This window comes from Pinus tabuliformis, chromosome 1_2, assembly GCF_031772625.1.
Source record: "Pinus tabuliformis cultivar Carrire ecotype Pingquan chromosome 1_2, CPIR1, whole genome shotgun sequence".
Lineage (NCBI taxonomy): Eukaryota > Viridiplantae > Streptophyta > Pinopsida > Pinales > Pinaceae > Pinus > Pinus tabuliformis.
Window position 1 is genome coordinate 1274316699 of NC_142298.1, and position 18105 is coordinate 1274334803.

The following is an 18105-nucleotide window of genomic DNA, read 5'->3' on the forward strand; positions in this document are numbered from 1 at the left end:
GTACATGTACCACCACCTGTACATGTACCTATACTATCACTTGAACTTTGCTACAACCTGTACACAATCTCCATAAACCTGACATCCTGCTAACTTGCTTGCAAGATCCTATCCTATAAGTCTATTCCATAGGAGCTCATAGTTGCTAAGTGATTTACCTGTATCTGCCTGCTAAGAGAATCTGCGACCCTGCTCTTTTTAACTTTGATATACATGATATCAAAATCAAACTCATTGATTGTGACCAACCATTGAGCCTATCTTCCATTCAGATTTAGTTGGTCAAATAGATATCACAAACCATTATGATCACTCATCATTACAAACCTCCTACCAAGAAGATAGTTCCTCCACATCTTCAATGCATGTATGGTCATTTCCAACTCAAGATCATGTGTGGGGTAGTTTTGCTCATGCTCATTTAGTTTTCGTGACTCATAGCATACCACCTATCCATCCTACATAAGGACTCCACCAAGTTCTCTTTTACAAGCATCTGTACATACTACAAACTATCTATCTGGATATGCAATATTTAACACTAGTGCATGTGTCAACAACTTCTTGAGCTACTCAAAACTAGCCACACACTCCTCTATCCATTCAAACTTCTTACCTTTCCTCTGCAATGATGTCATAGGATAAGTGATCTACGATAAGTTCTTGATGAATCTCTTGTAATAGTCTGCCAATCCCATGAAGGATCTCACCTCATTTACATTTCTAGGAGCTTTCCACTCCATGATAGCTCTTATCTTTTCTAGATCCACTACTATGCCATTGTTGGAAACAACATGTCCCAAGTAGCGTACCTCAGTCTAAAAGAAATTGCACTTGCTGAGCTTATCATACAAATGATGCTCTCTCAAAAACCTCAACATTGCTTCTAAATGCTCGACATGCTCTTCTTCATTTTTTGAATATACCAATATATCATTAATGAACATGATAAAAAACTTATCCAAATATGGATGCAACAAACTATTCATCAAGCACATAAAGGTAGTTGGAGAATTAGTTAAATCAAATGAAACGACAGCAAACTCATAATTCCCATATGTGGTTCGAAAATTTGTCTTGTAGATGTCCTCTTGTTTAATGCGTACCTGATGATATCTGGATTTCATGTTAATATTCGAGAAAATTGGTGCTCCCTCCAACTGATCGAACAACTCATCAATCATTGGTAACAAATACCTGTGGTTGATGGTTAATTTGTTCAATTTCTAGTAATCAATGGATAATCTAAGAGTACCATCTTTCTTCTTCACTGTAACACCCTCCTCCCACATCTACCCAAGTAACCTGCCAATCGGGGTAAACATGCAACAACACGCTACTATGAACATATTCAACCTCTTATGTGACCTTAAAGAAATGGAATTAATGGAAACAAAACATATATACCTTCCAAATAAGCTACAGGACCCCTGAGAACCATCACAACACTTCAGGAAGCTAGCCCCTAGGTCCCACTGAAGTTTTAGGCCTCTTGACCTCTAGACTCTCTCATACTATAGGCATGCTAGCATCCAGGAGGCTGTGGAATCTCCCATGCTATAAGCATGCAACAATATAGGGACTATTTTGTCCAGTTTTGTGCTAGCATCCTTGGGATTTAAGCCACTTATTCAGACCCGGAGCCCAGGTCACTGCCCAGAATGGAGTGACATATGCAAAACAATAAAATAATAGGGAAAAAATGATGCAAAAGCAAATAGTTGAACAAGCCCTTAACGAAACCCCTACTAGTCATGATAGGGATTTCATCGAACATATCACAAATATGTAATCTACAGGTGTAAACAACATATTTAAGCATAGGAATCTCATACTTATCTGGGAATAAATAAGAACCATTGTTTCTTCTTATCATTTTATATATTATCATCTATTAGGTCATAGATACATTGTCCATTCATTTACAAGTAAAAGCATGATGAGAGCCATACATAACCATTGTCATAAAACACATATATAACCAACATAATAGTAGCAGAAATACCAATGAAATCACAACCATATGATCCACATACAAATTAGTATAATACTCATAGAAATACAAGGAGAAATAACCTCTCATTAATGATGCAAAATCCAAACCTGGGATGGGACTACCATGTTCCACCCAACCATAGAATGGTTGAGTCAAATATCTCTTCATCCATTCACCCCTGTGCCATATTCCAAGCATGAATGTGGGATTCAAACCAAAAGAACCAACCAGGGAATCCTAAGGCTAAACCACCTCACCCTCATCAATAGAATTCGGGCTTTACCATGATCCATCCTGGATCACTAGCCCAACAAAATAAACATGTCATAACAGGCTTTACCATGATCTCCACCCAATCACTAGGCCAAACAAGAATGGATGCCACTGGATTTCTCCACCTACACCATGAGGAATTTTCCTATCTCTTAGTCTCTCAAGCTTTACCACAATCCAAACCCGGATCACTAGGCCCTAAACTGAGATCCACTCTCCAATATTTATTACATATCCCAAACCTAGGATTACTAGACCCAACAGAGAGAAAACCACCTCTAGGCTTTACCATACATCCTGCCATTCACCAGAAATGATTCCTAGGCCCACTGAGGCAACACAATCCTAGATTTATAGCAACCCACAGTCTGGCTCAGGGGTCACTAGGTCAGTGGCTTTACTGTGATCCACATTCTAGTTTAGGGACCACTAGGCCATGTACTCTATCATTCATATATCCACCTCACTCAGCTTTGAATCGATCCGGTGATCTAGCTCAACCAAAACATGAGAACCCCATCACACCATTCCTATTCGAAAATGACAAGGATAGGCTGAAAACATTATTACACCTAGTAAACCCCATGCTATAACAAGAAAAGAACCAATTGCAATACCATGCATGCCAAATATAGTAATGAAAATACACATGCAAGCTGACACCTGCAAACAATCATGTTGTATTATGATTTTAGATTTCATACTTCTGCGATTGTTCTTTTGTTTCAAATGAATTTCTGGATCCATCGCATTAATGATAGTTAGATTATCGATGTTTGGAACATGTAACTGTGGTTCAACTTCAAGATGTAAACAATGTGGAAAACTAATCAAACCAAATGGAGGTAATAAATACGTAAAATCCGGTGAAAATTAGCTGACAATAAAAACCCTAAAAGGAAAAAAAATTATTAATTTGTTATATTGTGTTATTCATTAAAGATTTTTGTTGTGTATTTAATATTAATTAAATCTATTGATGGAATTACTAAGATTTATATGAATGTGATATGAATTAAGCGGCAAGTATAATAATGTTATTTTAATGGAAAATAATTTTATATGGAAATGATTAAATTATTTTTTATATGTTAATAATAGGTTAGTTATGTAAAAATAATTAATGTGTTTCTTCTAAATTATGGGAAATGAGTCATGAATGATAACTTATTATATAATGGTTGTTATATTGTGTTATTCATTATAGATTTATGATGTGTATTTAATATTAATTAAATTTATTGATGAAATTATTAAGATTTATATGAATGTGATATGAATTAAGTGGTAAGTATAATAATGTTATTTTAATGGAAAATAATGTTTTATGGAAATGATTAAATTATTTGTTCTATGTTATTAATATGTTAGTTATGTAAAAATAATTAATGTGTTTGTTATACATTATGGGAAACGAGTTATTGTTATAGGGAAAAGTGTCTACACATAACTACTTATCCCACTAAGGTGTGATAGCTACCTTAGAAACAAACAAATTAAAGCTACTTTCGTTTTTCCTTTATGAAGTATAGATGAGAGAAGAACCAAGAAGACCAACCTCTGTCTTGCACTAATCTCCTAGTTCGATTCCTCTCTCTCTTGATAGTCTTTCGCTACTTGTTCCCTTGCACGCCCAGCTTCACAGAGTACCTGTAAGATCACAGTAGCATAGCACTATACAAGAACATAGATCTATAATCATAAACAATCTAGGATCAGATGTAAATTGACCATACAAATGCAGAAAACATAAATGACACAAGAGTATGGAGGAAAACTTGAATAGCTTTTATTGATAAACAAGAAAGAGCCAAGGGAGTTACAACCAGTTGTTCTAACCCAGCATCATCCCCTCAGCAAGGAATCCCCTCTTCACCTCATAAAAAGCTTAGATCACCCAACAATCTGATGTTGTCTCAAGAAACCAACAACAGTTCCTTACAATATGCAAAATTCCAGCCTTTGGATCTCTTGGATGAGGGATCCATATATAGATATCTGTAAGGGAGATGAGTCAGCTTGTGATTTTATTAGAGTCTTCCCTCTGATAGTTCTTGCTTCCACTTGGAGATTGATGATCTCTTACTCATCCTTGGTCGAATTCAGAGAGGCAAGTGTCACAGGAGAAGTTTCTGGAAGTTTCCATTCCTCTCCACCTCGCGGAATGACACTGCCATTTGTCACTTCTCGCTCATCGCACCCCATAGAATGGCTTTTTGAAATGCAACGCACCCACACAGTGTATTTAGGTGAGATGCAACACACTTTGCTTATGGAGCAGCTGAAATGATCCTGTTTTGACCAGTTCTGAGCAGTTTTTCATGGAGAACGTCTGGGAGAAGTTGTAATCAGTTGACCTTGTTCCTTTAGGGGTTAGAACAACACTTTTAGGGGCTTAGGAGCCCTTGGTTTATGGACATTTCATGCTTGGGGTTGTAGTGCCCAAAAATGTCTATAATAGTTGCCCCCTAAAGCATGAGGTCGTTAATCTTTTGATGTCGGGTGAAATTCTTTATTATGAGGATCTGAAGTTCTTTCAAGATGGGAGGAGACATGTAATAAGATACAATACAATACATTATCTTCATAATATTTTCATGATCTAGCTGAGGCGGGCATTCCCATGCTCAGCTTTATAAATTCATTTTCATGTACATAGGACAGACAATCGTCTGAGTGTAGACTAATGATTCTGGTAGAGTCATCATCCCTTTGATTGGATGATTATCTGTGCAGCAATGATGTACATTTGATGTCTTTATTTTCCTGAATATATATCACAGCCCGGATGGATGAAACTAGATCGGGGGTCTTCAATCTCACTCGATCTTCACTCGAAGTACAAGCCTATCCATGTGAGAGATGTTCTGGAGTCGAAAATGGAAAGACATCGCCTGATTACCAGCCAATGATGTAAGTTGTTAACAGGCACGAGAGGAATCACCGATAATGATAATGACCCTCAAAGTACTGCAGTACAATTCACGTGGTGTGAATAAAGGACTTGGCGTCGAACACCACGCAAAATATTTCGGTCGAAGTCCATTGATGTAAACCTGTCGCAGGAAGTGAGAAACTTGCCATTGAGGCATGCAAGCTTCAAAGTACTGAACGGGGTGTTCCTAGATCGACTTCTTGGATAATGAGCTGATGTCGACAAGAAGCGATCCGTCACAAGAGGGCCTTAATGTATCCCACATCAATGACACGGAACGGAGCAAATGATTTTAATGGAGGTGAAAACGGTCTGATGACATATGGTTCAGGGTGGAAGTCATGAAAGAATGGAGTGTAAATGTATTGTAGCGGGTGAGACACAGGTGAATTCTCTGAATGACTTCTCTTGAAAATATCGGCAACACTGACATGATGGATTGGCAGCATTACCCCAAATGTGGATGGTGTGATGGGACCATGGTGATGTGACTGGTGAATGAAACAACCCAACCCGACTTGGATGCAGAGCGAAAGCGTCATGTTCAAGAGCGACTTGCTACCAACAAAGTTTCTTCAAGTTTTCTTCCCAATTTTTCCCCAGTCATTGCTGACCAGTACCTCTTTATTTTTGTCAAGCTTGAGGAGGATAACATATGCTTGTTCTATAATTTTCCCTTCGGGCAAACCCATCACTATGTTTTAACAAGCCTAGTGATAGTGAAACTCGTTCTTGTCTGCTATGGACAAGTTTGTCGCTATTACGTTTTAACGAGTTTAACGACAAAGATAACTCGGTCCTTTTCAATTTTAGAGAGTCTGAAAAGGAACGTAAAGGAAACTCCAAAATTCCTTTTTCATCATCTAATCCCTTAAGTCCGAAAAAGTATAAAACAATACAGAAGGGATGAATTTTCGATACTTTTAACGAGCCGAACAAAACAAGCGCTCGATCTTTTTGTGTAATAATCCCTCAGGTCCAAAAAGATTAAAATTTAGAGGAGGGATAGCACTTCCGGTCCCTTTAACGAGCTGGAGAGGCCAATGGCTCGGCAATCTTTTCATATTTTACGAGTCAGTTGAAAAGAGCTTAAAGGAGACTCGTCTTTTGAGGAACGAGTGATAAAATTGGGTAGCAGCTGATTCCAAGTAAGGTTTGGAATGTTCCAATCACGGTAGTGTTACAAGGATGGCTAGTGAGATCACTCTTCGCAGCTGTTCCTCAAAAGGGGTAAACAATCAAATGGAGGTGAATGATCGGCCAATACAGAGTGGAGGTGATGATGAGAACACGACCAAGGCTTTTAAAGGCTAAAGTACTACATTCACGATGGTTATTTACCAGGAAATAGTTCATTTTTTAATGAGCTTAAACGCGGGGGGAAACATTTGCTCATGGCTTATGTTTATTTTTTAACGAGCTTGAACTATGCGCTAAAAGTGCTCGATGCAACGGCCATTTCTTGACTTTACCATAAATAGCTTTTTTATTTCAAAGATTGTATTGCATTTTCAATTGCTTCATCAAACTAGTTAGAAATGAACAATACATGTTTGAAAAATGAGTTAGAACACTAATATTTTACTCGAATTACGTAAAAAGTAATGTAAAAGTGCTTTTACCTCTCATTTTACCATTTCATTTGAACTTTGGTTTGTTGGATCTTTGGAGGTGCTTTCCCCCCTTGATTTTCATCAGCTGATTTTGAGAGATTCTGTGGACAATTCTCGGTGCCATCTGGACCAAGTAGGAGCTAAACTTGAGCTCTTTCATTTCATGCTTTCCATTTTGCATTCTGAGCTTGATTCCTAGTTTTTCTGAGCCTCTAGGGTTTGAAAAACTCGCCCTGGCTTCAGCGCACCCTTTGTGTATCGAAAGGTGCATTGGATGTTGGCCTGTCTACTGGCCATCTGACATGCAACGCACCCAGAGCACTACTGTAGGTGCGATGGGCACAAGGAAGGAATTTTATGCACAGTTTTTGATGGAAAATTTTCCTGTTTCTTACCAAAATCAGGATCTAACTCTTCTCTTGTTTGTTTTCAGAGATTTTTGGAGCAAGATGACTATTACATGGTGAGAACGTGAGCATGAAGAAGAGGACATGCTTGCTTTACATGATCCAGTTACAGTAAACGCACTGCGAAACTGTGGCTTGCTGAAGTTTTTATGCATTTCTAGCATGAGACAACAAATCAACTTGCTGCAGTATTTGCTCAATGCTTGGGATCCTACCAACCAGGTGTTCCAGATTAGGGGAAAATCCATCCCCTTGACTGTAGTGGACATCTATTTCTTGACTGTCTTGTCGAGGTGGGGTGCCCCCATCTCTTTATCAGGTTTGGCCCAAGGAGGTGAATCTGTGAGAGATTATGTTCGCCGGTATTGCATAGAGGGATCTCAGTCGAGTAAGGACGGCAAGATCATCATCCGTGATGTCACTGACAGGTCCCTCAAGACTATTCTGTTCACTTTTGGTAGGATGGCTGGTGGTGCGGCTCTTTATGTAGCCAACTGATCTTATATGCAGTATGCCTTGGAATGTCTCCAACCGAAGGTGTTCAACTGGTGTGACGCAATACTTCTTGTGATGAAAGAACAGTTGACCAAGGTGAAGAGTGGGAGGTTGAAGAACTTTGGTTATGGTTCTATCTTGACTGCCTTTGCCTTGGAAAAGATACCACTGATACAGCCGCAGTATATTGCACTCGATTTACCTTCACCGACTGAACCACGTATGCAGAGATGGGTCGACCATATGTCTAGGCATGTTGGTCAGTCTCAGATTTCCTTTTCTAATACCTTCTTCGGGTGGTTTGATCATAAGGATATGGTTTATTCTGAGTATCCATATGCCGGTATGGACTTCCGGGGTGATCCAGATTTAGTACTGCCAGCTGGCGAATAGTGGGGCGCCATTGGTAAATTCTTTGACCATATCCCTGTTTATCGTTTTTCTTTTATAATTTCCTTGTGCTTTATTCTATCAAGACTTAACCAAACTCATGTGTTCATGCATATTTTGGTCCCGTTCGGCCAGTAGTACGCCTGAGAGTGCTAGCTGCCGCCCCAGCAGGAGAGGTTGTTGGAAGGGCTATCCTTCACGACCTCGATGTGGCCGAGACTCTCACAGCATTACAATAACATGTTGAGGGCCTCACTCTTGGTATTCCAGATGTGAGGACTGACGAGCTGCCCTTGAGGTTGCAACGGCATACTACTGGTGTGCCAAGACGATGGACTCAGCTCTTACGCATGATCGCACAGGCTGTGACTTGCTATCACGAGCATCATTAGACTAGGGTGCCCCCTAGCGTTTTGAGTTTTTGGTCATTTGACCAATTTTGTCTTGGTTACAAAACATTATGTGTAAACCATAAACAGTTATATATATATTTTTCATTTTCGAAGCTTTATTTTGGTTAACTTATATGATCCAAATGCAAATATTGATGGTATGCTTCTTTTTATAAATATTGCAAATGTCTATCTAACACATAATTTGCCAATGAGTCAGTTAATGTGTTTAAGGTTCTGGAAATATGCTGATATTGAATAAAATCAAATTGTCTTTCCAAAATCTTAACCCTTAGGAACATGCGATAAATAGTTGGATTTTAGACAGAGTAGATACCAGTGAGTTGTAGTATGACGAGTTGTGAGTCTAGTCTGACAATCAGTCGGTGTATACCATGTGTGATGGAATCAGAGAGAAGTTCTATCAATGCGCTATATTCAGCAATGTTATTTGTCGATCGACCAATACATACCCCTCTGAAACTTACTAACTCGCCGCTTGGATCAAAAATGGCCCAGGCGAGGAAGATAGGTTCCGCGAACTACGACTCGCTCCGTCGGCATATCCAACACATGACTCCAATAGGTTTGACATCTGCAATAAATGTAAAAAGTGGATTACTTGACCAAAACAAACACTTTAGTGAAAACAAAAACATAACAAAAGCATACAGGTTACTATACTGAATCACGCATAGTAACGCTTGAGGTACAACCCGTTACGAGGTTGTGCCAGTGGAATTTCGTCATAATCCATTAACTCGTAGGCTCCTTTTTCTAACACTCGCTTAACAATATAGGGGCCCATCCATAAAGACTTGAATTTACCTGCCCCCAATTTATCGGATTCTTGGTCATAAAGCAAGACCAAGTCACCTTCTAAGAAGACACGGGGTTTGACATTCTTGTTGAACTGTGCTTTGACTCGTTTCTTATGGGCTTCATTAGCCAAAGCGGCATCACGATGGGTTTCATCCAATTGGATTAGTTCCAAGAAACGAGCCTCCTCTTCTGAAGTTCCGGGGAGAAGGTCAATTGCGAGTTTGAGGGACGAGATTTCACACTGGATTGGTAAGACTGCTTCCAGGCCATATACCAGTTGGAAAGGTGTAAACCCGGTCGCATTCCTTACCGATGTTCGGTAAGCCCACAAGGCTGAGTACAGGATTAGGTGCCAACTTCTTTTGTGAACTCCAATCATCCTTTGCAGCATGCGCTTCAGGACCTTGTTGATTGCTTCAACTTGTCCGTTGGCTTGCGGGTAATATGGAGTAGAGCTGTCATGAGACAACCCTAGTTTGGCAGCTAATTCGACCATCATGTGATTGCGAAAATGTGATCCATGATCTGTGACTATAGCTTGTGGGACGCCGAATCTGGCGACTACATGATTGAAAACGAAGAGGGTAGTTGTTTCACCAGTATTATCTAATGTAGGCATCGCCTTGGCCTATTTGGTAAAATAGTCAACTGCGACTATGATATACCCATGCCCCTCGGTCGAGGTGGGGTTACATGTCATGAAATTGATGCCCCATTTGGCGAATGGCCCGAGAACAACTATTGGCTGCAGAGCTGCGGGTGGTCTTCTGGTTTTGCTATCGAAAATTTGACAAGCATGGCAACTTTTGACTGCGGTTATGCAATCTTTGAACATTGTTGGCCAGAAGTATCCTGCTCATAAAAAATTTTGGGCTGTAGCATAACCGGATTGATGCCCCCCACACACGCCTGAATGGTAATTATTTAGGACTTTTTTGGCCTCCTCATGGGTGAGGCACCTTCTCAGAACCGTATCGATACCACGACAGTATAGTGTATCACCGACGATCATGTAGTCTTTTGCTTGGTATCGAATACGTTTTTGTTCGAAGCGAGAGGTATTTGGCCTATATTTTTGGGTTTGGAGATAAATGATTATATCCCCATACCACAGATTGCTTGAAGATATCAAAAACAAATTTTCGTCCACGATTGTTTCTTCGGATGTTTCATCGTTGGACGACGATGGGAGATCGCATAATAATTCCGCGAAAACCAGAGCTTTCTTTGACTTGGATTTTACAAATTCCAGATCAAACTCTTGTAGAATTGCTATCCATTTTGAATATTTGCCCCCCAGCAACTGTCGCGACAATATATAAGTCATGGGGTTGCAATATGACAGAATGGTAGTTTTTCGAAAGAGGACATAGTGTCGAAATCTCTGTATCGCTTGAACAGCTGTGAGCGCTAGCTTTTCAACATAAGAATATCTTCTTTCTATATCATTTAAGTTCTTACTTAAATAATATATTGGATGTTCAATTCCATTGTCTTCTTGAACTAAAACCATTGCGATGGTTGTATCCGCTGCAGCCAGATACAGGTTAAAGTCTTTTTGATAATCAGGAGCGTACATTAAGGTTTCTTTTAAAGCATCAAAGGAAGCTTGCGCAACCTGATCCCAGACAAAGGGTACTTCCTTTTTCAAAAGACGCGTATAACCTTTAGCAAGTTCGACATAATTTGGAATGAACCTCCTCAGAAAGTTTGCTTTCCCTTGGAGTTTCTGAATCTGAAGCAAATTTGAAGGTGGAGGCAAATTTATGATTGCCTGAACCTTACATGGGTCGAGACGAATCCCGTATTTTGAGACAACAAAGCCAAGTAAATGACCAGAACTGACACAAAATACACGTTTGTGTGGATTGAGTCGTATTTTGTAGTGTCGGCAACGTAGAAATATCGCTCTTAAATGCCGCGGATGATCAGTCCGCTTTCGCGAATGAGCCGGAAGGTTGTTGAGGTATGGTTGAACGATGTTTTTGATGTCAAGGAAGGCATAATTCATTGCCCTCTGAAATGTTGCCCCTGCGTTCTTTAAACCAAAGGGTAATTTTCGATATACGAACATGCCCCATGGACAGATAAATTCAGTCTTTGACTAGTCCTGTGGGCAGATATTTATTTGATTATACCCGGAGAATCCATCCATGAATGAAAAGATTTCACATCCGGCACATTCATCAATTATCTGGTCGATGAAGGGTGTAGGGTAGTTGTCTTTTGGACAAACTTGATTTACATCCCTATAATCGACGCACACTCTAGTTGTTCCTTCTTTTTTCATAACAGGGACAATATTCGATACCCAATCGGTCAGAGTAACCGGGTAAATGAAACCAGCATGGAGAAGTTTTTCAACTTCTGCGTTAATGGCAGCGACTTTCTTTGGGTGCACCTATCGTAGCCGTTGTCGTACTGGTTTGACATATGGATACATCTTGATTTCGTGTTCAACGATACTCGAGTCAATGCCTGGCATTTCACTATATGACAAACACATCTCTGAATTCGCGAAAAAGAGCGTTATATATTTCCAGTTCTGAAGGAGAACAACATTTGCCAACATAAATATTCTCTACAAAATTTGTTTTGGTCAAGATATTTATGGCGATAGTCTCTTCAATGTTGGACAAGTTTCGCTCGGAATCCACCGTGTTTACAGTATTTGATAGGAAATCAAAAACTGAAGGATGATAAAGGTTATCAGGAGTATTTTCTTCACAATCTGGAAGAAGGGAACGATGGTGGTAATCATCCCATGGTTCCCCTTCAATTACCATTGATTGAATAATTCCTTCGTCGGTGACATGCACTCGCGACCAAGGATCTGAAGGGGTACCATATTTCTTAGACCTATCTATCCAAATGCTTGATGAGAGTTGATTTGGGTTTGCCTCCCATGCTAGGAACATTGATTGCTACAATATTTCTGTTGGGCTTGGAGGCAAACCTGTGCATGATCCATGTCGACATCGTTTTCTGACATCTTTTTAGAAGATATCATGTTGCAAGTTCCTACCGACACTACTTCCGCCAAATTGATTGGAGGTGGAAGGGTGAAAGTTCCCATTAATATAGGATCTTTTAGTAGGCCTCCGATATTTTGAAGCGAATGATCATTGGAATGCTTCCCGTAACTTGAGAACCATTGGGGAGGAAGTTTTGTTGATTGACGATTGTAATCCCTCCTTGAAAGGGAAATGCAATCTTCCTAAAATAGGTCGACACAACAGCAGCCATGACATATATCCATGGTCTTCCCAGTAGGATGTTGTAATCGAGATTTCCGTCGATTACCTCAACATCTATTTCTATTGTTTTCCCTCCTAGTTCAACCTTCAAGTTACTTAGAATACCATATGGGGTATATGTTCGTCCATCAAATGCTTTTCATGTCGTCGAAGATCGCGACAAGGTTGGAGATCCTAAAGTTTTCCAGCAACTCATCGACATAATACATGTAGATGCCCCCTCATCAATAATTGTTCGATGAACAGTTTTGTTGAGGGCTTTCACTTGAACGAGGAAAGCTAGTTGAGCTGGTAACTGAGGATCGTATCCTTTATGATCGAAGGATACAAGATTGGAATATTTTGGGTCTATCCCACCAATGGCTAATAATAAAGCCTGCTTTTGGGATGGGCAATTTTGTAGTACGTCAAGAGTCGACATAGCGGATGGCGATTGGGCCAAATCTTCCACTATATTATAATGTTGTGCCGCTCTAGCGCGGGGATTAAACGTCGACTTGTGTACTACTCCCTTTGGTGGTTTTCTTTTCAACTCGGGAATGATGGGTGGCGCAACTTCTGTCGAAGTTGTTGTTGAACTACTAGGTTGATCTTTATCCTTGTTGTTCGACAGCTGTGGATTCCCATAATCTTTGTTTCTTGTCAATATCAAAGCATCATTTTGTTGTTTGGAAACTGACAACATTAGCACTTGACACCGGGAAGAGTTTTCACTGTCAACCAGATTTGTCCCTGGATTTGGAAACGGATCAGTTAATACTACCGAGGTTTTTGAATTCTTGAAGAATTTTTTAAGCTCAGCTCTATGTGGACAATCTGCGGTCCAATGATCCTCATCGCATATGAAGCATGGATTTTTTGGTTTCCTATTTCCAGGAGGGTTTGCAGAAGATTTTTCAGGTGATGATTCTTCCTGTTTCTTCTTCTTCCCTTTGCCTTTCTTCTTTCCCCCTAGTTGCTTGGTTTCTTTGCCCTTATCTGTCGATATGGCATTTACTTCCAAGGCAAGAAGTTCCTCTTTTGCATTTTGACCGGAAATCTTACGGGCCTTTTTAGATGTAGCCTTTGTCGATTTCGTGTCTGTTGCGCCAATCACGCCATCGCCAGCATGAGAGTCATTGTTTGATTTAGGAGGAGGAGGAACTGAGAATTTCGGTCTAGGAGCGTCAGGTATTTTATCGTAGAGCATGCCAGACTGAGTGTAAATCAAGTCCAAATATTGCGCACGAGCGATAACCTGCTCTTCGGTGACACATCTTCCGTGATGGAAGGCAGTAATGACTTGATAAGCCATTCAGCTAAGAGCTGATCGGGAACATACGTTTTCACCATTCTACGACAATGTCGCCACTCATGTATATGATCGAATATGTGAGTGGCCGTTGTTTGTTTGAAATTGGCAAGAAGTTTTGTTCTCATTTCGTACCTTATCAGTAACTGAAAATGGGTTAAAAAGGTTGTGGCTAGGGTACTGAAGTTGTCGAATGAAGCTCTAGGTAATTCGATATACCATTTTGTTGCCGGACTAGTTAACGTCCTCTGAAAAAGGTGAAGCCTAATCGAATCATCGTTTAGGGTGTTTGATGAACACCACAGATGAAAGGTCATCACATGATTCGACGGATCTTCACCCGGATTTCCATTAAATTTAGGAATATATGATGGAAGTTTATGTGTAATCGCTGGCCACCAAGGGGCATAAGCGATTGGATCGTTTGTTAACCGATTTAAATCAGGTAACTCTAAAGTCACCACAAAGGGCAACTGTTGATTCAGGTTAGGCGAAGCATACCCAGGATAAGATGGGATTGACTGAGCAGTTGGTCTTTGCATACCAGCATAATGCATTTGATGTTGCTAACTCTGGTAATGTTGGTGGGCATGACCATTGTAAAATGGTTGATTTTGACTGTTTTGAATATACGACTGCCCATTATTTGCAAATATTTGTTGCTCAGAACATTGGTACACTTGTTGGAACTGCGGTTGTTGGTATTGCACTAGCCATGGTTGTGAAGCCATGTGCTGTTGCCCGATACTAATTGTTTGACCAAGATGAGGGGTAATTGTACCCATTTGAACCTGTGTCATTCCACCAATCGGTGATTGTGGTTGAGTTGCAGGGTCAAGGGGCTGTTGCATTACAACCTGAGAAACTTGAGGTTGGCATACAAAAGGCAGCGCTTGAACTTGCGACACCGTCACAATAGCTGGCGTAGTTGGTATACTTGACATAGGTAAGCATTGTTGCATTGAATATACAACTCTTGGTTGTTGAGGTAGTATCGGTACCCAACCGCTTGACGTAATTCCAGCATAACCCAAATTTTGTTGTGAACTCCCATATGGTTGTCCTCTCGGAGGGGATAATGAAAGGGCATACTGCCCCCCATACGGTGGTAATACGGTACTTAAGGGAATGGTTTGCCCTTGAGGGCCGGACTGCCCAAATTGACCTCCAAATGGGTCAATTTGTTGAGACTCAACATAAGAGTTTCCGGATATTATTCCGGATGAACAAACAGGAACAGACCACACCATCAAAATGGCCCCTGAGTGGGCTCCTTCTAGCGATTGAGAGCTAGTTGGGACAGATGGTATACCGGCAAACATTGTTGGAGTGATAGCATGGAGTTCTGCCGTCACTGTGTCAGACGACACAGTCCTAGATGTTGACGGTTGTTCAGACATTTCTAGTCTATCCAAAAGATTACCTAGCGATTCTACAGGAGCTTCCGCTGGCGGTAGACTAACTTCTGATGAAGATGGATACAGAGTGATCCCAACTCCAAATTGTGATGGAGTACTAGATGGAGGATCTTCCACAATCTCTTCTATAGCAATCAGACTAGGTGGCAGGGATAGACCGTCAGGTCCGTAGAATATTTTTGGTGCCGAAGAAGGTATGGAATCTGCAGCGACAGATGTTTGGGGAGAAACACTCTCCAAACCGGTTGTAGATGGAACTGGTTCAGTGATACAAGTGTTTACCCTTAGACTAGGATCAGTACCACTGTCCTTGTGTGGCTGTTGAACTTCTTCTGTAAAGGCAGGGATACCAGAAATGTTTGGAGTAATCGGAATCTCTGATGTTGTTGGAACACTTGTTCTAACTTTAACAGGAGATTTGGAACCGGTTAAACGAGTTCGCTTTGTCTGTACTAGCTTCAATTCCGGAGACAAAGACGGTTGACTCGTAAGCCTCCATGAACGACGGGGTTTCAATTGACTTTCTTCCACGATTGCAGATTACTCGATCAACTAAAAATAAAGGGGAAGTATGTTTCTGAATTAGATGAATTTTAGACGCTTTGACACAACTTGTTTTTTCAATTTTTAAGAGTCGAGAAAAAACAAAAGATGACTCTAGTCGCCTTCGATTTTTAATGAGCCTGAAGTGACAAGTGCTTAGATGGACCTTTTCCGTTAAGGAGTCTGAAAAGGAACGAAAGGGACTGCTCTGGAAATCTAGGTAGAGGGATTACCAAACCAATCGCAAAACTGCAGAATACTTTTTACGGTACAGCAGTCAATCTTCCTGAATGTTGTGTTCAGTGCATTGCGATCGATAGGGCGGCAGACACGGCTTCCTATGGATAAAGGATTAAGCCTATTATGGTCTCCCAAAATATACTCGACGGTACGTGGGAGCACAAGTCCGTACTGGCACTTATTGTCTCAAAGTGGAGGAATCACCCAACCATCAGTGAGAAAAACAGTTACCAAGCTTTACGACGCCGAAATACGTTTCTAGCCTAGACTTCTAAATGTTGTGTGTTAGGTTCCAAAGCGTTGTTAGATTCATTGAATTTATTTTATAGTTGATCTTGTTTATGAAGTTTGCCTTTCAGGTTCACCGCGAGATGTAGATGTGTAATTCCTAAAATGCAATCTAAGATGATAAACAGTCTTTTACCTTCTTTGTGCAATGAAAATCCTAGCTACTAAGGAAAGAGAGACGGTATTCTTTCACAAAGAGAAAAAAGCACACTCTAAATGAACTTTCCTAAATCAAACCAATCAAACAGTCTAAATGCAAATGCACATGCATGTATTTGTTTTTGGCTTTCTTAGTATGTGAATGGAGAAAAGAAAGCTAATGCACAAATCTGAATTACTTTTCAAGCGACAATTACCAACAAGTTTCTTTTCGAAATCAAAAATGGAGACAATCACAACACTTTACGATTTGGAAATGAATACTTGCTTTCGACACTAGAAAACTTACAAATTCAGACCAAATACAATAATAACAGGATAATCAACTATCTACAGCATCCAAATTCTTTCCTATGACTGAAAACAACACTTGCGACACTTTCAAATCAATGGACGACAGTACGATTATGTTACTTTTGCAAAGGAGAACTGAAAATGACTTAACAAATACACAAAAACATTTACAATTCTTTTGTAAAAAGGAGGCTGAATAACAGCAAGGAAAAGGGGTTTCAAACAGAGATATACTGATCACAGGCAGCAAAATTCATGAATAGAACTGGAAAGAATGAATCACAGAAACCAAAACTGAACAATGCCTAGTCTGATCAGCGCACCTGTAACACAGGGAATTTGAAATGCAGCACACCTACTACACTCGGGAAGTGCGCTGAATTTCAGATTCACAGAACAGTACCTGCGTTGGGCCAGAGACGAGACTTTGCTTGGGTTCCGGGTCACAGTTTGTAGTTCAGTTCATGGGTTTTGGCCGAGCAAATGGTAATCAGTAATGCAACAATCAGGGGTAGATCTAAGGAGGATCTAAGAGCTATCACAAAGGGCAATCAGAGAGTTTGTAAATCAGTTGTTTAATTTATAAACAAATCCCAGAGATTGACTGAAGCGACATTTATCTACTTTGCATTTGCATAGCAAATGCAGTTCGAAAGCTACCTGGCTCGACTTCAGGCTCCGTCTGTAAGTTTATAAAATAGACAACAAGGAAGATAAACAAACAAACTAATTCTTCCCCAGCGGAGTCGCCATTTTGTTACAGGGAAAAGTGTCTACACAAAACTGCTTATCCCACTAAGGTGTGATAGCTACCTTAGAAACAAACAAAGTAAAGCTACTTTCGTTTTTCCTTTATGAAGTATAGATGAGAGAAGAACCAAGAAGACCAACCTCTGTCTTGCACTAATCTCCTAGTTCGATTCTTCTCTCTCTTGATAGTCTTTCGCTACTTGTTCCCTTGCACGCCCAGCTTCACAGAGTACCTGTAAGATCACAGTAGCATAGCACTATACAAGAACATGGATCTATAATCATAAACAATCTAGGATAAGATGTAAATTGACCATACAAATGCAGAAAACATAAATGACACAAGAGTATGGAGGAAAACTTGAATAGCTTTTATTGATAAACAAGAAAGAGCCAAGGGAGTTACAACCAGTTGTTCTGACCCAGCATCATCCTCTCAGCAAGGAAGCCCCTCTTCACCTCATACAAAGCTTAGATCACCCAAAAATCTGATGTTGTCTCAAGAAACCAACAACAATTCCTTACAATATGCAAAATTCCAG